At 45.8% G+C, this 25,744-nt stretch overlaps 1 long non-coding RNA gene across 1 annotated transcript in view; it reads right to left on the bottom strand.

Moving 5' to 3' along the window:
• Positions 1–15,028, bottom strand: part of LOC127488152 (uncharacterized) — a 39,083-nt gene extending 24,055 nt beyond the window's left edge. The window contains exons 1-3 of the long non-coding RNA XR_011390883.1: positions 14,864–15,028; positions 14,497–14,711; positions 216–294 (exon numbers count right to left, since the gene is read on the bottom strand). This is a non-coding gene — a long non-coding RNA (uncharacterized lncRNA). The remainder of the gene's footprint in view (positions 1–215; positions 295–14,496; positions 14,712–14,863) is intronic.
• Between the last annotated feature and the right edge of the window lie 10,716 nt (positions 15,029–25,744).

The following is a 25,744-nucleotide window of genomic DNA, read 5'->3' as shown; positions in this document are numbered from 1 at the left end:
AAACAATTTTATGAGTTCAGTCCATTCCTTCTATAAAGGTTAGCAGATTTGCTTTGGTAGTAGCAAGTAGTATCTGCATAAATACAGAAAAATATACTTCTCAATGAGACTTTTCTTGTTAGGCAAAATATTTTCCCAATCTCCTAGCAGAGATATAGAAACACCTTCTCAGTGTGACATAGGTTAAGAGACTGACTTACTGAACTTGGTCTTACCAGATTTTTCTGCAGCTCTTCAATACTGCCAGCATGCAGTTTGACGATATCTTTCATTTCCAAAATTTCAGACTGAAGCCTACAATGTACACGGAAAATATTTTCACCCATCAATCTAAGCATATACATAATTTCTGACTAATTCTTAGATGGGACTTGATTCAACATTAGATATGGGATGTATACATCACAAGTGGTGGCTTAGAACACAGTGCAAACAATGCCAGAAACAAGAATTTCGTTTTTATCTTTTATGCTTCACACATAAAAATTCATTTTGTCATAAAACAAAATCTCTCATCTCTTGTTCTCCAGAAATGAAAGTTCAGGTCTATTATTGATATCTAACTTTGATCATAATTGGGTATATAGTAGTCAGTCTAGTACCAGATGATTTAGCTTGTGTTTCAGTCTATGTTTTTTTAAATATTTATTTATTTGAAAGGCAGAGTTACAGGGAGGCAGAGAAAGGGAGGGAGGGAGGGACAGATGGACGAAGGGGGAGAGAGAGAGAGAAAGAGACAGTCTTCCATCCACTGGTTCACTCCCCAAATGGCCACAATGGCCAGAGCTACACTGATCCAAAGCAAGGATTCAGGAGCCAGGAGCTTCTTCTAGTCTCTCACGTGGGTGCAGGGTCCCAAGTACTTGGGCCATCTTCTGCTTTACAAGGCCACAACAGAGAGCTGGATTAGAAGTAGAGCAGCTGGGACATGAACCGGTACCCATATGGGATGCCAGCACAGCAGGCGGCTTTACCTGCTAGAACACAGCACTGGCCCTACAGTCTCTGCTTTTTGATAGATGTGTTCAATTTTCACTTTTTAATTTTTTGTTTCTCATGATCCAGTTTAGAATGTAGCATTCTAATATTAACAGCCAGAATATTAAGCTGTACACTAGACTAGATCATTGTTTTTGTTAATGTTTCCTCACTCATTTACAAATGATTTTAAAGACTGCTGAAGCAATCTTTTAAAATTGTGATATTCTCAAAATATTTTCTTTTTCCATGTTCTGAAATTTATTGTACTATTTCCAGTCTTCATGATGCAATTTTAAAGTAAGTGAATTTTATGTAGCGTGTCATTTTCCTTTTTATGTCCACTGAAAACCTAAGTAAGGGGATGGGCAATTGTCTCAGGAGCTAAATCATTGCTTGGGATACTCAAATCCCACACCCAAGTTCCTCGCTCAAGTCATGGCTCCTCCACTTCTGATGTGTCTTCCTACTAATGCGCATTCTGGGAGGCAAAAGATGACAGAACAAGTCCTTGGGTTCCTGCCACCCATTTGAGAATTCAAATGTTTTGAACTTCTGGCTTCAGCCCAACCAACTGCTGCTGTGGACATGTTGCAAATAAACCAGCATATGGACTATCCCTCATTGTTAGTCTATGCCACTCCACTTTAAATAAAATGAGAATATATATATATATATAAAATTTTAAAAATAAAAAGGAATTTTCACTGATACTCAATGGAATATTAATCTTCCTCTGAAACTAAATAATAATCTGTGCACTTAAACAATGAAAGGCTTGTAATAAATGGTGCCCAACTGGAAAAATGTTGGAACCAAACTTCAAACATTTTAGAAGCAGAAATTCCAAAAGCTCAAAGATTTAATGGAAGATGACAAATCCGTTAAAGTGAAAAAAAACTCACAGGAGAATATTTTAAAATATCAGAATTGGAAATCCTCTCTCTGAACTGCAGCAAATCAAAGAATAAAAGTTGATTATATTAGGCTATATTAAAAAATTAGCTTAACACTCTGATATCTAACCTATGTAGCCACCATACTATAAGAACGTGATATCTGAATAATATTTGAATAGATGAAACTTTCCAAAGTTAAGTTCCCTGGTCCTGAGAATATTATGTAGATGGTCTATTTTTCTAAGATTTTAGAGCCATTTATAGAGAAATATCTTTATTAGGAAAGGATAATTCTAAGAAAGCACTTCCACATACATCAATGAGCTGAGTTACCACAGTCCTGATAGCAGGAGCTAAAAATAAAAGGAAGCTCCACAATTCTTCCTGGGTTATCCGGCTCTATTCCTTAATTGTAAAGATGCTGTGCGGCCAATCAGCTTTGGTGGTAAACGACTTTGGGCACCGCCCACCTTACTTCCTTTGGGCGCCATCTTTGAATTGCCACGTGTGCCTAATTTCCCCACAGATTCCCCCTTTTTTGTTTTATATTAAAGAGAGGAAGAGGAACTGAGCGGAGAGTGTGCCTGTCTTAGGTTGTCCCCTCTGAGTGGGATCAGCCCTTTAGGGAGCATGTCTGTCTTAGGTTGTCCCCCTCTGGGGATCTTACCCGTCCTTGACTACCACTCCAGCTGGTAAGGGCTGTCCCGGGGATCTTACCCGTCACTGGCTACCACCTCAGCAACTCAGGGTATGATGTAGTGTATCTCTACATCTTGGCAGTGGCCGTGGGCGGATGTATGGAGCTCCCAATCTGGCGCTTAAAGAGCGGCATAACCCAGTTCTTAAAGAGTGGCATATTGTTGTCAGACCACCATTAACTGGACCGCAGCAATGCACTTGTAGACAAGGACAATTTATTTGAAAGGACATTTATTTGAAAGTCCAATAACAGAGAGACAGAGAAAGATCCTCTATCCACTGGTTCACTTTCCAGTTGGCCCCATAGCCAACCCCTGGCCAAACCAAAGTCATGAGCCAGGAACTTCATTTGTGTCTCCCTCATGGGTGGCAGGGGCCCAAACACTTAGGTTATCTTCTGCTGCTTTTCCTAGGCACTAGCAGGGAGTGGAGTTGAAGTGGAGCAGCCAGGACACAAACTGGCACAGGTATGGGATGCTTTTGTAACACATGGCAGCTTTACCTGCTATGACACTAAGCCAGATCCATCTGATGCTATTTCTTTTTTTCATTATTTTTTTAACTTTTATTTACTAAATATAAATTTCCAAAGTACAGCTTATGGATTACAATGGCTTTTCCCCCCCATAACTTCCCTCCCACCCGCAACCCTCCCATCTCCCGCTCCCTCTCCCATTCCATTCAAATCAAGCCTTGGCAACTCATGACAAGAGCCTAGGGAGATTACTGACGCCATAAACAAGAGTGTCAATTTGTTAAGTCATCTCACTCAATTTCTAAGGCACTTCTATCAAATTGCTTTTATTTCTGTAATATAAATTCAAGTGAAGAAAGATCTCAAAACACTAATAAGACCGAAATTTTAATATGTATTCATTTTTATGTGAAAGAAAGTGAAATGGATAGAGAGAGGAAAAGAGAGGGGCAGAGAGGGAGAGAGGGAGAGGCATGCAGAGTCACAGAGAAGAGAGGTATCTTCCAATCACTAGTTTACTTAATTTTCCACAACAGCCAGGGCTGAGTCAGGCTGAAGTCAGAAGCCTGGAACTCAATCCACGTTTACCATGCGGGTAACAGGGACCCAACCACATAAGCCATTATCTGCTTTGTCCCATAGTGTGCATTACAGGTAAGACAGGATCAGGAGTGGAGCAGTAACTTGAACCCAGGCTCTCCAATATGATTTGCAGGCATCCCAACCAGCTTATTAACTATTATGCCAAACAGCCACACGAAAGGAAAACTCAGAGAATGCTTCTTAGAAAACCATTTGGAGCTCAATGATTGTTTACAGCCCTTGTCTCTACTATTGAGGAACAGTATTTTGTTCTTTATACTATTTGTTGTGCTCTTCACTTAATGTAGGATTCAGATCCCACATGAGGAGTAAGTACACAGTGACTCCTGTTGTTGACTTAACAATTTGACACTCTTGTTTATGGCGTCAGTAATCTCCCTAGGCTCTAGTCGTGAGTTGCCAAGGCTATGGAAGCCTTTTGGGTTCGCCGACATCGATCTTATTCCGACAGGGTCATAGTCAAAGTGGAAGTTCTCTCCTCCCTTCAGAGAAAGGTACCTCCTTCTTTGATGGCTCCGTTCTTTCCACTGGGATCTCACTCCCAGAGATCTTTCATTTAGGTCCCCCCCCCCCCCCCAGAGTGTCTTGGCTTTCCATGCCTAAAATACTCTCATGGGCTCTTCAGCCATATATGAATGCCTTAAGGCCTGATTAAAAAAAAAACTACACATGATGTCACAAGAAAAAATCTTTGAAACATTGGTTAACATGCCAATTAAAGTCACCTCATTCCACACTACAAGTACTTGGGTTAAGTATCCACATCCAGCTCTAGCTTCCTATTAATGTGGACCTATAAGGCAGTTGTGATAGCCCAAGAAACCGAGTACCTGTTTCTGGCTCCTGACTCTAGCTTCCTGTACTATGGACCTGGAGAGAAATGGTTATGGCTCAAGCATTTGGGCACCCATCACCCGTGTGGGAAACATGGAATGAGTTCCCAGCTCCTCAGCTCAGCCAGTCTCAGGACCAGCAGGTGTGGTAATTAGGAAGTGAACTAACAGATGGGAGTCCTCTTTATATCTGTTTCTTGCAGTGTGTGTGTTTGTGTGTGTGTGTGCTGACATGTATCAGTATGTGCTTCTGAAATACATTTTCAATGTAAAAATCACATTTTTGAAAAAATGTTAACTTCATTGATTTGAAAGGCAAAGAGAGCCCTCCTATCTACTCCCTCACACCTCAAATGCCTGCAAACAGCTAGGACTTGGTCAGGATGAAGCTAGGAGCAAGGAACTCAGTCTCTCATGTAGGTGACAGGGACCCAGATACTTTAGCCATCACCTGATGTCTCCCAGAACACACATTACCAGAAAAGCTGGAATTGGAGATGGATCCAGAATTCAAATCCTGGCACTGTAACACAAGACACAGACATCCCAAGGACTGAGTTAACTCCCACACCAAATGTGTGCCCCCAAGAAAGCTTTTAGCACTGACGAATGGCACCCAAAGGCTGTTAAAAAGCCTAAAGCTAGTACTAGGTGATCTTTCAAAACTAAAGGAAAACTCCCTTGGATGTTTCTGCATATCTTCCTTTCCCTTCATTTAGCATATTATAACAATTATGAAAAGTTTTCCTCTCCAATCTCTTCATTTGTAATGCCTAACTGAAGGCCGGTCCTGATGTCATAATATGAGTACAGGCCAAAAACAATCCTTTCTCACTGGTTAATATTAAAATATGTCTGCTTAGTAACAATTCATGTCAACAGAAATAAATAGGAAATGACAACAGCAATAACCAAGAAAAAAAAAAAACCTTGGTAATCTTAAATTTTCTCTCCACATCAGTCACATAAAAAAAAATTTAAAGAAACTCAAACTCTGTGACAATAGGGAAAATCCTCCACACTGTAAATCATCTAAGACAAAAATATTTCAAATACATCTGCCTGTCCCATCAACTTAAAAATATTCTAGAATGCACGGTAATTATTCCTTTTAATTTAGTAAAACCAAAGAAAGAGTTTTTATTGGAAACAACAAAAAATAAATAATTAAAATACATAAAATATTCCACCATCAACATTTTGTCCCAGCAGGAATACAGGAGTGCCCAGCCACTCTCCCAGGGTGCAGCCCACCGTCTGTGTGCCGGCTGCTGCTTCCCAGACCCTCCACAAATAGTGAGGGCCCTGTCAGACACTGGGCTTGCAACCTGAAGTGGACGTTCACTCCTGCCACAACTTGTAGCCACAGTCTCATCGGCACCCAAATCACAAAGCCAGCTAAATGCTGTGGACGACAACCTCCAGGCGAGAGAGGCTGGTCCTGGCACACCCGCCATCTGGCCCTCCACCTGCACTGCCCACACCTGTTAGCTCTCAACCCAGCACCACCAGGATCACCAACTCTGCGAGCCAAGGGTTCCCAGATGATGCAGGGAACTCCCTGCTAGCAGGCAGCCTGTCCCCAGGGGAAAAGCTGACTGCCAGACAGTGGCTGTGGACAACCAGCACCCAAAGAATATTGACCCCTCACCCTCCCTTTCCTCTTGGACGCCACGATGCAAAGGCAGGGAGAGTGGAGCATCTCTGTGCGCAGGCCATGAAAACCCAAGATTCCCCCCAGCTCCAAGGGGACCTGCACCCCACACTTCCCCGCCCGTGGCCTGAGGCTTCTTCGCCACTGCCTCTCCGCTGCTGCCTGCTTCTCTGCACTAGCCCACACACTGCCACAGTCAACGCCACCTCCCAACTGCACGTCCCTGCCCACGCGCCACCAAGGCAGACTCACCTTTCCCAGCCTGCGATGCCTCACACTTCCAAGGCACCGCTGCTGCTGCCGCCCGTGAGGAACTACCCTTCAGCGCCGCTGCCCCTCGTCTCACCAGCACCCCCGCCACCTGCTGCTCCCTAGCTGCCCCCTGTGTTGCTGCCGCCACCATGGACTTACACCTCCCTGCCTAGGAAGCCCCACGCTCCACCAAGGCAGACTCAGAGCCATGCTTCCCCATTTGTCAGCATTCCCTGAGCCATTACTAGTGCAAATTCCGTGTGAAAATGAGATTAACGATCAATAACACAAAGTAGATTCTGTCTGATGCTGGACAGATCTGAGTGGATCTGGAGGTGTGGTTCAGAGGGTTAAAAGCATTTGGGACACCAGCTTCCCATATTGGACTTATGATGTTGAATCCTGGCTCTTCGGCTCCTGATTCAGCTTCCTGCTAAAGCGCCTAGGAGGGCAGAAGACAACCCCAGTCCTTGGACTCCTGCCACCCATGTGGGAGGTCTGGAATGAGTCCCTGGCTCGTAGCTTTGGCCTGGCCATTGTGGTCATTCAAGGAGTGAATCTGTGGATAAAAAAATCTTTATCTATTATTCTCTCTCTGTCTCTCTCTCTCTCTCTCTCACACACACACACACACACACACACAAATTCAAGAAACCATTCCTGGGGCCCGTGCTGTGGCAAAACTGCTAAAGCCGCCACCTGCAGTGCTGGCATCCCACATGGGTGCTGGTTTGCGTCCCGGCTGCCCCACTTCCTATCCAGCTCTATCTATGACTTGGGAAAGCAGTAGAAGATGGCCAAAATCCTTGGGCCCATGCATCCACGTGGGAGACCAGAAGCAGAATGGATCCTGGCTTTACACCGGCACAGCTCTGGTCATTGCAACCCTTTGGAGAATGAACCAGTGTTCTCACTCTCTCTGCCTCTCTGTAACCCTACCTTGCAAATGAATAAATAGTTAACAACAACAAAGAAGCCATTCTTCAGGCATGTCCCCACATATAGCCTCAGACAAGGAATTACAAAAACAGTTACAAACACTTACGCAAACACGAAAACAGGACACATAAAGCTTTGTAAAGGAGAACTGAATCCTCATACATTAGAAAGTTTATTGCACTTGAAAGAAAAGTGCACATCAAGTAAAAGTCGATATAAAAGCTTCATATTACATATTTGTTATAGAAAGACTTGGACCAATGGGTAGAGATCTCTGTGTCATCCAAAGATGTGCATATTGAAAGGTTTTCACAAGTAGGGTGCTCAGAGATAAAAAGAAAATGATCATTGCAAAAAGCCATAAAATTAGATTTAACAAAAGTAGATCTGGGCTAAATAGGAGACAAATTAAAACCAAAATGACATTTAGGCTTGGATAAAAAAAAATGACAACTCTGCATGAGCATCTAAGCAGTATGAACAAAATATCAAAGCTTAAAAATTTACATGCTGGCATATATAAAACTAGTCCAGGTCAAATTAAATGGGACATTTGGAGGGCTGAAATACTAACTTAATTCACATACATTGTATTTAAAAACCATGCAAAACCTAAGTCATTAATCCTAGAGTTTTTTTTTTTTTTTTTTTTTTTGACAGGCAGAGTGGACAGTGAGAGAGAGAGAGTCAGAGAGAAAGGTCTTCCTTTGCCGTTGGTTCACCCTCCAATGGCCGCCGCGGCCGGCGCGCTGTGGCCGGCGCACCACGCTGATCCGATGGCAGGAGCCAGGAGCCAGGTGCTTTTCCTGGTCTCCCATGGGGTGCAGGGCCCAAGCACCTGGGCCATCCTCCACTGCACTCCCTGGCTACAGCAGAGAGCTGGCCTGGAAGAGGGGCAACCGGGACAGAATCCGGCGCCCCAACCGGGACTAGAACCCGGTGTGCCGGCGCCGCTAGGCGGAGGATTAGCCTAGTGAGCCGCGGCGCCGGCCTAATCCTAGAGTTTTACAAAGGGACATTTCGTGAATGAACGCTTAGTAGCCTTTATCAAGTCAGTGTCTCATGATAACAGATTCAGGTACTTGTGTATTCAGCCTTCAGCACAAATGGTTTTGATTAATTCCAAGGAGCAAGAGACAGCAGGAACAGAAACCAGCATAAAACCTAGAGAGAAGGCAGAAGGTCACAGAGAACCCTACTCCTTTCAACTTATCTCCCTCTACATTCCTACTTCCCTAGCCATTCCAAACCAGAACGCATCTCTCCACAGTCAACAGGCAGATACTTCTGTGAACCTGGAAACTGTCTGCACAACTGCTCCTCACTTGGGCTAGCACTGAGGCACAGCAGAGTAACCACGGCCTGTGACGCCAGCTTCCCAGAAGGGCACTGGTTCGAGTTCCAGCTGCTCCACTGCAGATCCAGCCTCCAGCTAATGCGCCCAGCAAGGCAGCAGGTGTCTCAACAGTCGGGCCCTCCCACCAACACGGAAGACCTCAACGGAGTTCCAGGCTCATAGCTTTTGCTCTGGCGAGCCCTGGTGATGGCAATCATTTAGGGAGTGAACCAGGGGATGGAAGACCCCAGGCCCCCCGTCACTCTGTCACTATCTGTACTGTGCCTTTTTGTCTTTTAAATAAGTAAAAGCAAAAACCAGTTTTCAAAAGTCAACCATTAAGTGCAAAAAATTTTCTTCATCACTTTGCATCCTACCCAAAACACCCCAGAGAAACATAATTTTACTAGTATTAGTCTGCTTTTTGACTATCAGCCACACACACACACACACACACACACGCACACACAGCCTACAGAACAGGCCAGAAGCTTGCAGAAGCTGCCAAGTGTCAGGTTGTTTCTGACATATTGTCGTACAAACTTTGAAGTAAAGACTAAACAGAAAGTCTCGTGCTAACCGTAAGGAAAAGGGGTGTAGAGCAGTGCCTCCTCACACGGGGCACCAAATGTAAGGAAACGGGTGCAGATCAACAGCAGGCAGAATAAAAAGACTCACAGACAGACTGAATTTAGCCAAAGAAAAGAAACTCCCAGAAGTGGACAACCTGCCAGCAAGCACAGACCGAACACGTGGCAGAGGGCCCAGACCCAGGTAGGGAGGAGGGCCTTTTTGTATCTTAGGTGGGCTCAGGGTGGGTGTGGGTGGCAGTGGGTAGAGATGAGTGTGTCTATTCAAGTTCTTCAAGTTTGGCCTCCTGCTTCCAAACCTGGGGAAGAATGCAGGTTGTGGGGGAAAGAACAACAGGATGTGAGATGAAACTGGTCTCTCAAGAAGGCATGAGCAGCCAGAACTTTTTTAAAATGGCTGAGGCATCTGTCCTTCTTCCACCAATCCTGAGTTTGAGTACAGATAAAGAGGCGGGGCGCCGGTTTCCTTCTGGCTACTTCCTGCTGATATGGGCGTAGACGAGGGGCAGGGTATCCATACACTGGATGGGACTGATTGGAGAAGGAGAGAGCAAGCAGCCTTGTGTTGCTCCTGCAGTCAAACCCTCCTGTAAGGGGTTTTGAAACGTGTTACTTGTACATGGTAGGAATGGCAGCAAATGATTACGAGGATAAAAAGACAAATCGGAAACACTGCCCATGGTGGGAAGGATGCCGAAATGAGGACAATGAGGGGTATAGGAAAGCAAGAGTCCTGTCCAGTGCATGGGAAGACAGGTTTATGCCTGACCGCTCCGTTCTATGTAGGGTGTCTAACAAGCAGATTAGATACACAGGGTGTAAACCACAGGACAGTCATTGTTACAGGATCTAAGAAAGGAGGGAGTTTTCCCATTGAGATGCAAGCGGAAACTGACAGAAGGGGTTCAGTAATAATCAGGTGTGTTGTGAGGCATGGCCAAGGAACCTGTGAGGTCCAGACCTGTGTGTCTCTTCACATGCAGCCCTGGATGAGACATAGTAAGGGAGGTGTGAACCTCCTTGGGGAAGACACCCCGTTGACTTCCACCAGCTTGCTGGCCGAGGAGGAGGGCTGGCCTGAATAGGAGGTTACTATTGAATAGGTGGCGTCTGCCTTGATTGGTACTGACCCTAGGCTGTCCTTATGGCGGTGGTTACTTTGGGAGCTGGGCAGAGGGAAAGGCTTTTTAGCCTGGGGCCAACAGGGTCTGCAGTTATGACCCAGGAGTCCTTCAACCCCGAGGGCAGTTCCGCTTCCAGTGGCCTGGCTCTTGTCAGAGCCAACAGGGCTCTTCATGACAGCTACTTGCCCAATGCCCTGACTCCTCATTTCCTAAACACGTGCCATTCAAGGGTGGACTGGCCTTGCTGGGTCTCCTTGAGGGCAGATCACCGTGTAAAGCAGCCATTAATTGGCCTGCCATCTATCTTTACACTGCTCCTGCTGCCTCACTCGCTCCTCTTTCTCCTGGTCTCTGTTGAAGTAGGACATAGAAGCAGCCTTTAGGAATGTCAGCCAAGGGGGTGCTCAACCCCATCCCTAATCTCTGGTGGCCTGAGCTAGAAATCTACGGTCACAGGCATGTTACGGCAATATTCTTCCTGTGAGGTAAGATGATGCCAACGAGGAGAGCTATGTTCTTCTATGTAAGATCAAAACATTAAGACTCCCCTATCCAAACTGTCTAATACAAGGTCTGAAGATCAAACTGTACACCCTGATGGGGAGTTCTGCAGAATACAATCAGTTTCCCATCATTACTCAAAACTGAAACAAGCAGCTACTCACGTTCCCATGTTTCTCACTGATTATAATTTAATAAAAGGAATCGAGCCCACAGGAAATTGAAAACAGGTTTCATTCTCTCTCCTCCACACTCCCACTTAGTTATCTGCCACCCAAGAGAACTTATACAGAGAATCTGTTAATTATTCACAAGACTATACCAAAAACATCCTTATGTGTGATTAACCTCCAAAAATGTGAATTTCTGAAGAGCTACTAGTGGAAGTGGGGTACACAGGCACTCAAAGATTCGCTGAATAAACAACAACAAGCCTGTGAGCTCACACAATGAAAGCAAAGCTTTATCTGATTAAATTAAGTACAGGGCGTGCTGGCGTCCTTCTTTTAAATGAAATAAAAAATATAGTTAGTTTGAAGAACAGCTGATGGTAAATCAGATTTTTTTTTATTTTTCAAATGCTGTTTCTATATCCTCTGTATTTCTCTCCCATTTTACACTGTAAGTCAAATACAGGCATTCATACTAAAAGTACTAAAAGTATACAAATACTCATTCACTTTGAAAAAAAATCATCTCATTTCCAAGAAAATATAGAACAGATCCAACATGGCTGAATATGGTGTAGCAACAATAACACGTTGCGGCCATTTGGGGAGTGAACCAGGGAAAGGGAAGACCTTTCTCTCAGTCTCTCCCTCTCACTATCTGTAACTCTACCTCTCAAATAAATAAAATCCTTAAAGAAAATTCATATGGAATCACAAAAGGCCACAAATAGTTGGAGCGATCTAGAGTAAGAAAGCCCAACCTGGATGAATCATAATACTCGGTTTCAAAGCATTCTACAAAGTTACAGTAATTAAAACAGCTTAGTAATGGAATAAAATCCAACGTGTAGCTCAATGGAACAGAAGAGAGAGCCCAGAATTTAATCCACATACAGATAGCCAGTTGACTTCTGAAAAAAAGTGCTCAGACCACACAGTGGAGTTAAGGATAATATTTTCAAAACAGCGCTGGCAAAACTGGATGCATATACGTAGAAGAACGAAAGTAGATCTGTACCTCTCTTCACATACAAAAATCAACTGAAGATACATCAAAGACCCAATTTAAGACCTGACATTATGGACATTATGAGGTTGCTGGAAGAAAACGTAAGGGAAACACTCAAAGACACTGGTGTAGGAACAACTTCTTGGATGGGAACCCCGAAGCACAGGCAACAAAAGTAAAACTAAGGAAATAGGACTATATCGAACTCGGAAACAAAGGACGTGACAATTCGAGTGGAGAGACATCCAGCAGAATGGGAAAAATAGTTGCAAACCATCTATCTGCCAAGGATTAATATCCCAAATATATATGCAACTTAAAACAGTCAACAACAACAAAATCAATCCAGTTCGGGAATGGAAAAGGACTTCAACAGACAATTCTCAGAAAGAAGAAATACAAATGGCAAATGAACATATGGCAAAATGCTCAACATCTCCAGGCTTCAGGGAAATTCAAATCAAAACCGCAATGGGATATCTCCTCACCCCTATTAGAATGGCTGAAATCCAAACAACAGAGTAACAAATGCTGCAAAGGATGTGGGGGAAAAGGAACACTTAGACACTGCTTGGAGGCTGGGAGGAATCTCAGGGAATCCAACAGAAAGAAATGTTTGTGTGTATCAGTACTGCTGCAAATACAGTTTGTAAAATTTTGTTGTATGCCTTTGTGAAACCGATGGTTAAAAATGTGATCCTACCACAATTTTAATGATCTATAATTACTTAAAGATTTACCACATAGGGATGAAACGATCATTTTTCTATTCAATTACTGTTCACAGTCATTGTCTATAGTCTCACTAAACTGGTATAATTTTGGTTTTTACTCATTAAACTTATCTAGTAAAGTATTAAGCCTTTTTCCTGCAACGTAATTTGAAAATTGGCTCAAAATCTAAACCAAAGACAGAAAGAAAAAGGAGAAGGAAACACAGTGGAAAGGAGAAAGGGGGAGGGAGGAAGGCAATATCATTGTGTTCTTACAGTTGTGTCTACAAAACACACTGAGTCTGCTAAACACTAATTAAAAGAAAAAAAAGAAAAGAAAACCAATGTACATTACTTTGTTCCCCACAACACCGCTTACCCATTTGCCAAACTGCAGAAATTCAATATAGAACTAAGAAAATAAGGTACATTCAATAAATAACAATTATTGAAATGTATTAACTATAAACAGGATACATTAAAAACAAACTACATATACTGTCACAAAACTTCACATAGTACCAAAGCATTTACATAAGATGTGTGTACACATGAAAAAGATGAAGATTATTTGCAGAGAAAGAAATGGATGAAGGAAATGAAATTAAAACACGTTGTAAATTCTTCATTTCCTTTTAGAACTGGTACTAAACTGTAATGATTTTTAGAATTCAGAGGGGCAAGGATTTGAAATCTTGGTTACCAAGCCAATTAAGGTCACCTGCATTCCATGCCCGAAGTACCCAGGTTCAGTATCCACCTCCGGCTCCTGACTCTAGCTTCCTATTAGGGTGGATGGAGAAGGCAGTTGTGATGGCTCAAGAAATCGGGTACCTGCTTCTGGCTCCCGAGTCTAGTTCCTGTAATGTGGACCTGGAGGGCAGTGGATAGGCCCCAGGTATTTGGGTACCCATCACCATTGCTGGAAACACAGAATGAGTTTTCCAATCCTCAACTCAGCCAGGCTCAGGCCCAGTAGTTGTGGGAATTAGGAAGTCAACCAGCAGATGAGAACCCTCTTTATGTCTGTTTCCTGCACTGTGTGTGTGTGCGCGCGCATGTGCCTGCATGGGTGTGACTCTGAAATAAACCTTAAGGATAGATGAAGATCACCCACTTTTGAAGAATTTAACTTTATTTATTTAAGAGGCTAAGACGGAGCACTCCCATTTACTCCCTCACTCCTTAAATGCCTGCAGCAGCTAGGACTGGGTCAGGCTGAAGTTAGGGGCCAGGACCTCAGTCTCCCACGTAGCTGACAAGCACCCAGACACTTTGGCCATCACCTGATACCTCCCCAGGACACACATCAGCAGGAAAGCTGGAATTGGAAATGGATCCAGAATTCAAATCCGGGCACTGGAACACAGGGCACAGACATCCCAAGGAGAAACTTGGCTCCCATATCATATGTGCACCCCCAAGAATCTGACAAACGACACCCAAAGGCTGTTAGCCTAAAGCTAGTGTAAGGGGCACTTTCAAAGCTAGAGAAAACTCCCTTGCAGTGACTGCCTATCTTCCTTCCCCTTCATTTTGTCTAATATGACTGTTATGACCAGTTTTCCTCCCCAACCTGTTCATCTTTAGTGTCTACGTGATGCTGACGCCACTGCCATCTCAAGCCCCTACCGCTGGCCTCTCTCTTCCGCTGCCCAACGCAGAGCCGCCGCCGCCGCCTGCTCCGCTGCTGCCCACCGCGTCAGCACCGCCATTCCTACCTGCTTCCTCGCCGGCCGCCGACGCTCCTGACCGCCGGACTCTGCACCAGAATGGCCCCGCCGCCGTGCCTTTCCTTGCCGCCGCTGCTGCCTGCCCACGGACTGCGCTGTCCAGAGCAGGACGCCCCACGGGACGCCCACGCCGACACCCACCGCTTCCTGGTTCTTCTGGTTCTTGGCTGCTGCTGCCGCCAGCGAACACTGAGGCTTCCCGCCTAGCAAGCCCCAGGCTTCAGTTAGGTCGAGGCAGAGCCGCCCTTCCCCGCGCAGGACGCCCAACACGGAGCCGCCACTGCCGCCTCTATCCGCGCCACCCCTCACCCTCGCTGCCCAGGCCTACACCAACACCAACACCGCCCCCACCTACCTCAGCTTCCTCATTACCGCCGACTTCTCGGCCTGGAAGAAGGGTCGCTACCGCCGCCGCTGCATCCTTCCTAGCCGCCGCCCGCTGATGAACTCAGCCGCCCACCCACGACGTTTACGTGACCCCGACGTTAGGTACGCTGACGCGAAGGCGGCGGGGTCACCGTCAGCGTCCCAGCGCCCTTGCGGCGTCAAATGCTTTCTCAGCGTCTATTGAGATAATCATATGGTTTTTCTTCTGCAGTCTATTAATGTGGTGTATCACATTGATTGTTTTGCGCACATCAAACCATCCCTGCATACCAGGGATAAAGCCCACTTGGTCTGGGTGGATGATCTTTCTGATGTGTTGTTGCATTCTACTGGCGAGAATTTTATTGAGGATTTTTGCGTCTGTGTTCATCAGGGATATTGGTCTGTAATTCTCTTTCAATGCTGCCTCTTTTTCCGCCTTAGAAATTAAGGTGATGCTGGCTTCATAGAAAGAATTTGGGAGGACTCCCTCTTTTTCGATTGTTCTGAATAGTTTGAGAAGAATTGGAGTCAGTTCTTCTTTAAATGTCTGGTAGAATTCAGCAGTGAATCCATCTGGTCCTGGGCTTTTCTTTGTTGGGAGGGGGATTTATTTTCTTTGGATAAGCTTTGTCTGGCTGTGAGTTCGCATTCTGTCTTTCTCTGATCTGCACCCTTTTGCTTACATTTGGTGCCCCGAGTGAGAAGTAGAGGGAGGGGCCGGCGTCTTGCCCCAGTCTGCCACTCTTGTATTCTCTGGTTGAGAGCTGTGACCCCCCACCCTTCATCTGGACAAATTCTTCCCCTTTTTAGTGTCTCCACCCGCCCCTAACCTTCTCTTCCCTATAATCTCCTTTTTCCCTTCTGACCTGGAAGACCCTATTCCAGAACATTTTCTCACTCTCGCTTGCACTTCTCATTTTGAGCGAATTCACAGCCAGAGCCTTTGCCTGACCTCATCATCACAGGCCCACACTGGACCTGGTTCTCAGCCCATCAGATTGGTAAGAGAGGGCGCTCTCACCGCGTGCCTGCTGGGGCGATGCTCGTGACCTGTTCATCCCCCCTCGTGGGGCCTGGGTGTTTAGTTGGTTTCTATCGCTGTCTCCTCTTAGAGGACTCAGGACTTCAGTTCTCGGTTGAGGTGATTCTTTCCCAGGAAAGCCCTGCTGCAAGAACCTCTTCCCTCAGACCATAGTTCGTTTAATCCATGGGCTCCACATTTCAACTCCCTTCTGGCCTGTCCCTGAAAAGATTTGCACAAGCTGGCCTGAAGGGGGAGACAAAGCCAAAGCTGTTATTCCACCTCAGCACGAATTTGGTGGGGGTTGTTGGTTTTTTTTTTTTTGGTCTCAAAATTCTCCAAGATTTTAATAACCTCACACAGAGAAAAGGCAAATGGTCTGAAGCCCCTATTCCAAGCCTTTTTCCTCCATTGGGGTCAACTTTCCTCACTCTGATTTCTCATGGAGGAAGAAGGCCTGGAGCCACCCCTTAGATCGTCAGCCTGCCCACCCCTCCTTTCTCCCGCACCTGATAAGCTGGCCTCTCAGGAACACAGGCCTCTGCTCACTCCATTCCCCCTCTTTCTCTAGCGCCTCCTTTTCCCTCTCCACTGGCAACAAGGAAAGTGACCACCTTCCAGCCTCTTCTCCCCGGAATTCTCTTTCTCCTGCTCTTCCTGAGGGAGCTAAAACTCTCTGTACGCTCTCCTCCCCTCCCTCATATCATCCTCTCTGAGATCCTGGCCCAGGAGTGGGACTCTCCTCCCTGCCCACCCCAGGATCCTCCCAAGCGTCCATCTGGTGATTCCTGTCTGGCCGACCCACCTGATTCCCATTCATTGAGCCTCCTCTGACGTCAGCTTTTCTCATTCCAAGCCAACAAACCAGAGAAACACTTGGAATCTCCCCTGGCACCCTCGACTTCCCCTTCCACTGTTCTCTCAAGGATGCTGCAGCCTCGGGACCACGACCCTCTCCTTACCCTTGTCCCCTGTCTGGCTCTTAACCACTCCTGTCACCGGCAGCCAAAACTGCCTCTTTCCTCTCTTCCTGACCTCTCCTCTCCAGTCTCCTCTGCCAGCCCAGTCCCTCCCCCGGATGTAGAAAGATAGTCTAAAGTCTAGCAGAATGTGTATTGCTCTGGAAAGCTCTGCACCTGAGACATGCCAAGCTCCAAAGACAATGCACTGTCAACTCCAACTAGGAGCCTTTCTCACTTCTGCCCACCGTATCAGGGTCCATGTGGTGCTCAGCACCTCCCCAACAAGAGCTTAAGAAAGGACTCTGCCTGCTGCTCAGGTGCAGTGAAGCCTGACTTCAGCACCACCACCCACACTCCCACACTCCACCCTCTGTCCCACAGGCTCAGCCCCTGCTCTCTTTACAGTCCCCCCCCCTTTCTGTCCTAACTAAAATAGTCTTCTCTACCTGTCTCTTCCTCCTCCTATGAATCCGAAAATCCTAAAACTTAATGTAATGGAGCTGCATCTCACACTGCTCCTCTCACATCTAAGTTCTCTCTTGCACAAAGACAGAACCTCTGCTCCAGCCATCTCTAATAATATATTTGGCAGAACTAAAAAAAAAAAAAAAAAAACAAACCTGAGGAGCAGTAGTAAGTCCTGAGCAACTTTGTTCCAAAGAATGCTCCATGCCTTGTTGTCTTCCATCTTTCCCCCTCCATTGTCTAGTGGCAGACAAAAATCTCTCTGCTACTAACAAACTGTTTTCTCGTTCTCTCCTGTCCTGTGTCATATGTATGCACGTATTGTATGTCTTCATGGGAAAATTTATTAACAGCTCTCTGTTTCAATTGGGTTACACTTGTGATGGATATTTGAGAAGTATTTCCAACTATATGCACTCTTAAAATTGGTTGAAGGCATTGGACCTTTCGGTAAATGTTTTCATAAGTTATTTGACAGCTAAAATTGTTCGCTAAGTTTTCACTGGATTTTAAGTCACTGACAGTAAGCAATCTGGAAAGCCTGACTTGTTCCCTCATTTCTCTAGTCTCTTCAAGATGGGAAACTGATTGTATTCTGCAGAACTCCCCATCAGGGTGTACAGTTTGATCTTCAGACCTTGTATTAGACAGTTTGGATAGGGGAGTCTTAATGTTTTGATATTACATAGAAGAACATAGCTCTCCTCATTGGCATCGTCTTACCTCACAGGAAGAATATTGCCGTAACATGCCTGTGACCGTAGATTTCTAGCTCAGGCCACCAGAGATTAGGGATGGGGTTGAGCACCCCCTTGGCTGACATTCCTAAAGGCTGCTTCTATGTCCTACTTCAACAGAGACCAGGAGAAAGAGGAGCGAGTGAGGCCGTCGGAGCAATGTAAGGATAGTTGGCAGGCCAATTAATGGCCGCTTTACACCATGATATGCCATCAAGGAGACCCAGCAAGGCCAGTCCACCCTTGAATGGCACGTGTTTAGGAAATGAGGAGTCAGGGCATTGGGCAAGTAGCTGTCATGAAGAGCCCTGTCGGCTCTGACAGGCGGAACTGCCCTCGGGGTTGAAGGACTCCTGGGTCATAACTGCAGACCCTGTTGGCCCCAGGCTAAAAAGCCTTTCCCTCTGCCCAGCTCCCAAAGTAACCACCGCCATCAGGAGGACAGCCTAGGGTCAGTACCAATCAAGGCAGACGCCACCTATTCAATAGTAACCTCCTATTCAGGCCAGCCCTCCTCCTCGGCCAGCAAGCTGGTGGAAGTCAACGGGGTGTCTTCCCCAAGGAGGTTCACACCTCCCTTACTATGTCTCATCCAGGGCTGCATGTGAAGAGACACACAGGTCTGGACCTCACAGGTTCCTTGGCCATGCCTCACAACACACCTGATTATTACTGAACCCCTTCTGTCAGTTTCCGCTTGCATCTCAATGGGAAAACTCCCTCCTTTCTTAGATCCTGTAACAATGACTCTGTCCTGTGGTTTACACCCTGTGTATCTAATCTGCTTGTTAGACACCCTACATAGAACGGAGCGGTCAGGCATAAACCTGTCTTCCCATGCACTGGACAGGACTCTTGCTTTCCTAGATCCCCCATAGTCCTCATTTCGGCATCCTTCCCACCATAGGCAGTGTTTCCGATTTGTCTTTTTATCCTCGTAATCATGTGCTGCCATTCCTACCATGTACAAGTAACATGTTTCAAAACCCCTTACAGGAGGGTTTGACTGCAGGAGCAACACAAGGCTGCTTGCTCTCTCCTTCTCCAGTCAGTCCCATCCAGTGTATAGATACCCTGCCCCTCGTCTACGCCCATATCAGCAGGAAGTAGCCAGAAGGAAACCGGCGCCCCGCCTCTATCTGTACTCAAAATCAGGATTGATGGAAGGACAGATGCCTCAGCCATTTTAAAAAAGTTCTGGCTGCTCATGCCTTCTTTCAAGAGACCAGTTTCATCTCACATCCTGTTGTTCTTCCCCCCACAACCTGCATTCTTCCCCAGGTTTGGAAGCAGGAGGCCAAACTTGAAGAACTTGAATAGACACACTCATCTCTACCCACTGCCACCCACACCCACCCTGAGCCCACCTAAGATACAAAAAGGCCCTCCTCCCTACCTGGGTCTGGGCCCTCTGCCACGTGTTCGGTCTGTGCTTGCTGGCAGGTTGTCCACTTCTGGGAGTTTCTTTTCTTTGGCTAAATTCAGTCTGTCTGTGAGTCTTTTTATTCTGCCTGCTGTTGATCTGCACCCGTTTCCTTACATTTGGTGCCCCGTGTGAGGAGGCACTGCTCTACACCCCTTTTCCTTACGGTTAGCACGAGACTTTCTGTTTAGTCTTTACTTAAAAGTTTGTACGACAATATGTCAGAAACAACCTGACACTTGGCAGCTTCTGCAAGCTTCTGGTTTGTTCTGTAGTCTCTCTCTGTGTGTGTGTGTGTGTGTGTGTGTGTGGCTGATAGTCAAAAAGCAGACTAATACTAGTAAAATTAAGTTTCTCTGGGGTGTTTTGGGTAGGATGCAAAGTGATGAAGAAAATTTTTTGCACTTAATGGTTGACTTTTGAAAACTGTTTTTTTGCTTTTATTTTTTTAAAAGACAAAAAGGCACAGTACAGATAGTGACAGAGTGACGGGGGGCCTGGGGTCTTCCATCCCCTGGTTCACTCCCTAAATGATTGCCATCACCAGGGCTCGCCAGAGCAAAAGCTATGAGCCTGGAACTCCGTTGAGGTCTTCCGTGTTGGTGGGAGGGCCCGACTGTTGAGACACCTGCTGCCTTGCTGGGCACATTAGCTGGAGGCTGGATCAGCAGTGGAGCAGCTGGAACTCGAACCAGTGCCCTTCTGGGAAGCTGGCGTCACAGGCCGTGGTTACTCTGCTGTGCCTCAGTGCTAGCCCAAGTGAGGAGCAGTTGTGCAGACAGTTTCCAGGTTCACAGAAGTATCTGCCTGTTGACTGTGGAGAGATGTGTTCTGGTTTGGGATGGCTAGGGAAGTGGGAATGTAGAGGGAGATAGGTTGAAAGGAGTAGGGTTCTCTGTGACCTTCTGCCTTCTCTATAGGTTTTGTGCTGGTTTCTGTTCCTGCTGTCTCTTGCTCCTTGGAATTAATCAAAACCATTTGTGCTGAAGGCTGAATACACAAGAACCTGAATCTGTTATCATGAGACACTGACTTGATAACGGCTACTAAGTGTTCATTCACGAAGTGTCCCTTTGTAAAACTCTAGGATTAATGACTTAGGTTTTTTATGGTTTTTAAATGCAATGTATGTGAATTAAGTTAGTATTTCAGCCCTCCAAATGTCCCATTTAATTTGACCTGGACTAGTTTTATATATGCCAGCATGTAAATTTTTAAGCTTTGATATTTTGTTCATACTGCTTAGATGCTCATGCAGAGTTGTCATTTTTTTTATCCAAGCCTAAATGTCATTTTGGTTTTAATTTGTCTCCTATTTAGCCCAGATCTACTTTTGTTAAATCTAATTTTATGGCTTTTTGCAATGATCATTTTCTTTTTATCTCTGAACACCTTACTTGTGAAAACCTTTCAATATGCACATCTTTGGATGACACAGAGATCTCTGCCCATTGGTCCAAGTCTTTCTATAACAAATATGTAATATGAAGCTTTTATATTGACTTTTACTTGATGTGCACTTTTCTTTCAAGTGCAATAAACTTTCTAATGTATGAGGATTCAGTTCTCCCTTACAAAGCTTTATGTGTCCTGTTTTTGTGTTTGAGTAAGTGTTTTTAACTGTTTTTGTAATTCCTTGTCTGAGGCTATATGTGGGGACATGCCTGAAGAATGGCTTCTTTGTTGTTAACTATTTGTTCATTTGCAAGGTAGGGTTACAGAGAGGCAGAGAGAGTGAGAACACTGGTTCATTCTCCAAAGGGTTGCAATGACCAGAGCTGTGCCGGTGTAAAGCCAGGATCCATTCTGCTTCTGGTCTCCCACGTGGATGCATGGGCCCAAGGATTTTGGCCATCTTCTACTGCTTTCCCAAGTCATAGCATAGAGCTGGATAGGAGGTGGGACAGCCGGGCCTCAAACCAGCACCCATGTGGGATGCCAGCACTGCAGGTGGCGGCTTTAGCAGTTTTGCCACAGCACGGGCCCCAGGAATGGTTTCTTGAATTTCTGTGTGTGTGTGTGAGAGAGAGAGAGAGAGACAGAGAGAGAATATTAGATAAAGATTATTTTATCCACAGATTCACTCCCTTGATGAACACAATGGCCAGGCCAAAGCTACGAGCCAGGGACTCATTCCAGATCTCCCACATGGGTGGCAGGAGTCCAAGGACTGGGGTTGTCTTCTGCCCTCCTGTGCGCTCTAGCAGGGAGTTGAATCGAGCCGAAGAGCCAGGATTCAAGATCATAAGTCCGATATGGGAAGCTGGTGTCCCAAATGCTTTTAACCCTCTGAACCACACCTCCAGATCCACTCAGATCTGTCCAGCATCAGACAGAATCTACTTTGTGTTATTGATCATTAATCTCATTTTCACACGAAATTTGCACTAGTAATGGCTCAGGGAATGCTGACAAATGGGGAAGCATGGCTCTGAGTCTGCCTTGGTGGAGCGTGGGGCTTCCTAGGCAGGGAGGTGTAAGTCCATGGTGGCGGCAGCAACACAGGGGGCAGCTAGGGAGCAGCAGGTGGCGGGGGAGCTGGTGAGATGAGGGGCAGCGGCGCTGAAGCGTAGTTCCTCACGGGCGGCGGCAGCAGCGGTGCCTTGGAAGTGTGAGGCATCGCAGGCTGGGAAAGGTGAGTCTGCCTTGGTGGCGCGTGGGCAGGGACGTGCAGTTGGGAGGTGGCGTTGACTGTGGCAGTGTGTGGGCTAGTGCAGAGAAGCAGGCAGCAGCGGAGAGGCAGTGGCGAAGAAGCCTCAGGCCACGGGCGGGGAAGTGTGGGGTGCAGGTCCCCTTGGAGCTGGGGGGAATCTTGGGTTTTCATGGCCTGCACACAGAGATGCTCCCCTCACCCTACCTTTGCATCGTGGCATCCAAGAGGAAAGGGAGGGTGAGGGGTCAATATTCTTTGGGTGCTGGTTGTCCACAGCCACTGTCTGGCAGTCAGCTTTTCCCCTGGGGACGGGCTGCCTGCTAGCAGGGAGTTCCCTGCATCGTCTGGGAACCGCCGGCTCGCAGAGTTGGTGATCCTGGTGGTGCTGGGTTGAGAGCGTCCAGGTGTGGGCAATGCAGATGGAGGGCCAGATGGCGGGTGTGCCAGGACCAGCCTCTCTCGCCTGGAGGTTGTCGTCCACAGCATTTAGCTGGCTTTGTGATTTGGGTGCCGATGAGACTGTGGCTACAAGTTGTGGCAGGAGTGAACGTCCACTTCAGGTTGCAAGCCCAGTGTCTGACAGGGCCCTCACTATTCGTGGAGGGTCTGGGAAGCAGCAGCCGGCACACAGACGGTGGGCTGCACCCTGGGAGAGTGGCTGGGCACTCCTGTATTCCTGCTGGGACAAAATGTTGATGGTGGAATATTTTATGTATTTTAATTATTTATTTTTTGTTGTTTCCAATAAAAACTCTTACTTTGGTTTTACTAAATTAAAAGGAATAATTACCGTGCATTCTAGAATATTTTTAAGTTGATGGGATAGGCAGATGTATTTGAAATATTTTTGTCTTAGATGATTTACAGTGTGGAGGATTTTCCCTATTGTCACAGAGTTTGAGTTTCTTTAAATTTTTTTTTATGTGACTGATGTGGATAGAAAATTTAAGATTATCAAGGTTTTTTTTTTTTTCTTGGTTATTGCTGTTGTCATTTCCTATTTATTTCTGTTGACATGAATTGTTACTAAGCAGACATATTTTAATATTAACCAGTGAGAAAGGATTGTTTTTGGCCTGTACTCATATTATGACATCAGGACCGGCCTTCAGTTAGGCATTACAAATGAAGAGATTGGAGAGGAAAACTTTTCATAATTGTTATAATATGCTAAATGAAGGGAAAGGAAGATATGCAAAAACATCCAAGGGAGTTTTCCTTTAGTTTTGAAAGATCACCTAGTACTAGCTTTAGGCTTTTTAACAGCCTTTGGGTGCCATTCGTCAGTGCTAAAAGCTTTCTTGGGGGCACACATTTGGTGTGGGAGTTAAGTCAGTCCTTGGGATGTCTGTGTCTTGTGTTACAGTGCCAGGATTTGAATTCTGGATCCATCTCCAATTCTATGTGTTCTGGGAGACATCAGGTGATGGCTAAAGTGTCTGGGTCCCTGTCACCTACATGAGAGACTGAGTTCCTTGCTCCTAGCTTCATCCTGACCAAGTCCTAGCTGTTTGCAGGCATTTGAGGTGTGAGGGAGTAGATAGGAGGGCTCTCTTTGCCTTTCAAATCAATGAAGTTAACATTTTTTCAAAAATGTGATTTTTATATTGAAAATGTATTTCAGAAGCACATACTGATACATGCCTGCACACACACACACACATAATGCAAGAAACAGATATAAAGAGGACTCCCATCTGTTAGTTCACTTCCTAATTCCCACACCTGCTGGTCCTGAGACTGGCTGAGTTGAGGAGTTGGGAACTCATTCCATGTTTCCCACACGGGTGATGGGTGCCCAAATGCTTGAGCCATAACCATTTCTCCCCAGGTCCACAATACAGGAAGCTAGAGTCAGGAGCCAGAAACAGGTACTTGGTTTCTTGAGCTGTCACAACTGCCTTATAGGTCCACATTAATAGGAAGCTAGAGTCCGGAGCTGGATGTGGATACTTAACCCAAGTACTCGTAGTGTGGAATGAGGTGACTTTAATTGGCATGTTAACCTATGTTTCAAAGATTTTTTCTTGTGACATCATGTGTAGTTTTTGGAATATATGCAAATACATACTGAGCTATCTTGGGGGTAGAACCCAAGTCTACACATGAAATTCATGTGTGTCTCATGCACACCCCTTATGCCTAGCCAGGAGGTAATTCATGTAATGGTTTTAGCATACCTGCAGTTTGAGTGTCACCTGTCACATAAGGTCAAGTGTGGGATTTGCTACTTGAAGCATCATGTTGTCCCCCAAAGAGTTTTTTTGGGTTTTGTATTTCCATGTTTGGGATGCTCAGACTGTAGGTAAAGACATGCATAGCCTCCAGTCTCTTTGTCTTCATGAATGTAATGAGTGCTTTAATCTTCCCCTGTGTGTTGATCGCCTGTGGTAGGTAACCAGTGCCTCTGTGGTGGTTCCAGTGGAAGTACTGTGTTGTCCCTGTTTGTCCAGGGAACAAAGTGCATGCTGCAGATACAACACTGATCCTGTACTTAATTTCTTTCTTCCTCACTTTTGTTGCTGGAGGCATTAGAGCTCTGGTTGCAGCCTTGACCATCAGTTTCAGGAGTTCATTTGCCAAGAGTGATTTTAGGAAGTTGTTTTTTTTTTTTTTTTTTTTTTTTTTTTTTTGCTGGGGAAGTCTTCGTGAGATTCACTCTTTTTTTTTTTTTTTTTTTTAAATTTATTTATTTTATTGAAAGGTATGGGTAGGGAAAGGGATATTGCTTTTCCATATTGGTTCACTCTGCAAATGGCTGATATAGCCAGAGTTGGGTCAGGCCAAAGCCAAGAGCCAGGAACTCCACCCCAGTCTCCCATGTGGGCGGCAGGGACCCAAGCATTGGGCGTAAGTTACCATCTACTGCCTTCCAAGGCACCTTAGCAGGAAGCTTGACTGGAAGCAGAGCAGCTGGGATTCCTACTGGCACTCTGTAGGATGGCAGCGTCACAAGCCATGGTTTCACTGGCTGTGCCATGATGCTGGCCCTGGGATTCGTTGTTTATCTAGAGAAAATGGGAAGATTAGTGTAGAGATCTCCAATTATTTATTAGTCAAGGACTGGGAATGCAATGTGCTTATGTTGCCACCTTGTGGAGGCTAATGAAATAGAAAATTAATACAAAGTCCTAATGAAGGGATATTGAAGATACTGTTTTGGTGTGTTAATGTGAGCCAAGAGGGGGCCGGAGCTGTGGCATAGTGGGCTAAGCCTCTGCCTACAGTGGCAGCATCCCTTATAGGTGCTGGTTCGAGTCCCAACTGCTCCTCTTCCAATCCAACTGTCTGTTATCACCTGGGAAAGCAGCGGGAGATGGACCAAGTGCTTAGGCCCCTGCACCAGCATGAGAGACCCAGAAGAAGCTCCTGGCTCCTGGCTTTCGCCATTTTGGCCATTTGGGGAGTGAACCAGCGGGTGGAAAAACTCTCTTTTTCTCTCCCTCTCTTTCTAACTCTACCTTTCAGAGACACAAATTGAAAAAAAAAAAAAAGATCCAAGAAGCCTTGTCGTTTGCACTGAAATCCTGTGGCTGTCCAGTGCCATGTTCTCTGTGTTCTGCAAGCGGTTTGTGCTGCTGGACTGAAATGGGCACACTTTCATGA

Source organism: Oryctolagus cuniculus, chromosome 1 (genome assembly GCF_964237555.1).
Source record: "Oryctolagus cuniculus chromosome 1, mOryCun1.1, whole genome shotgun sequence".
Classification (NCBI taxonomy): domain Eukaryota; kingdom Metazoa; phylum Chordata; class Mammalia; order Lagomorpha; family Leporidae; genus Oryctolagus; species Oryctolagus cuniculus.
This window is presented reverse-complemented; position numbering and strand designations above follow the sequence as displayed.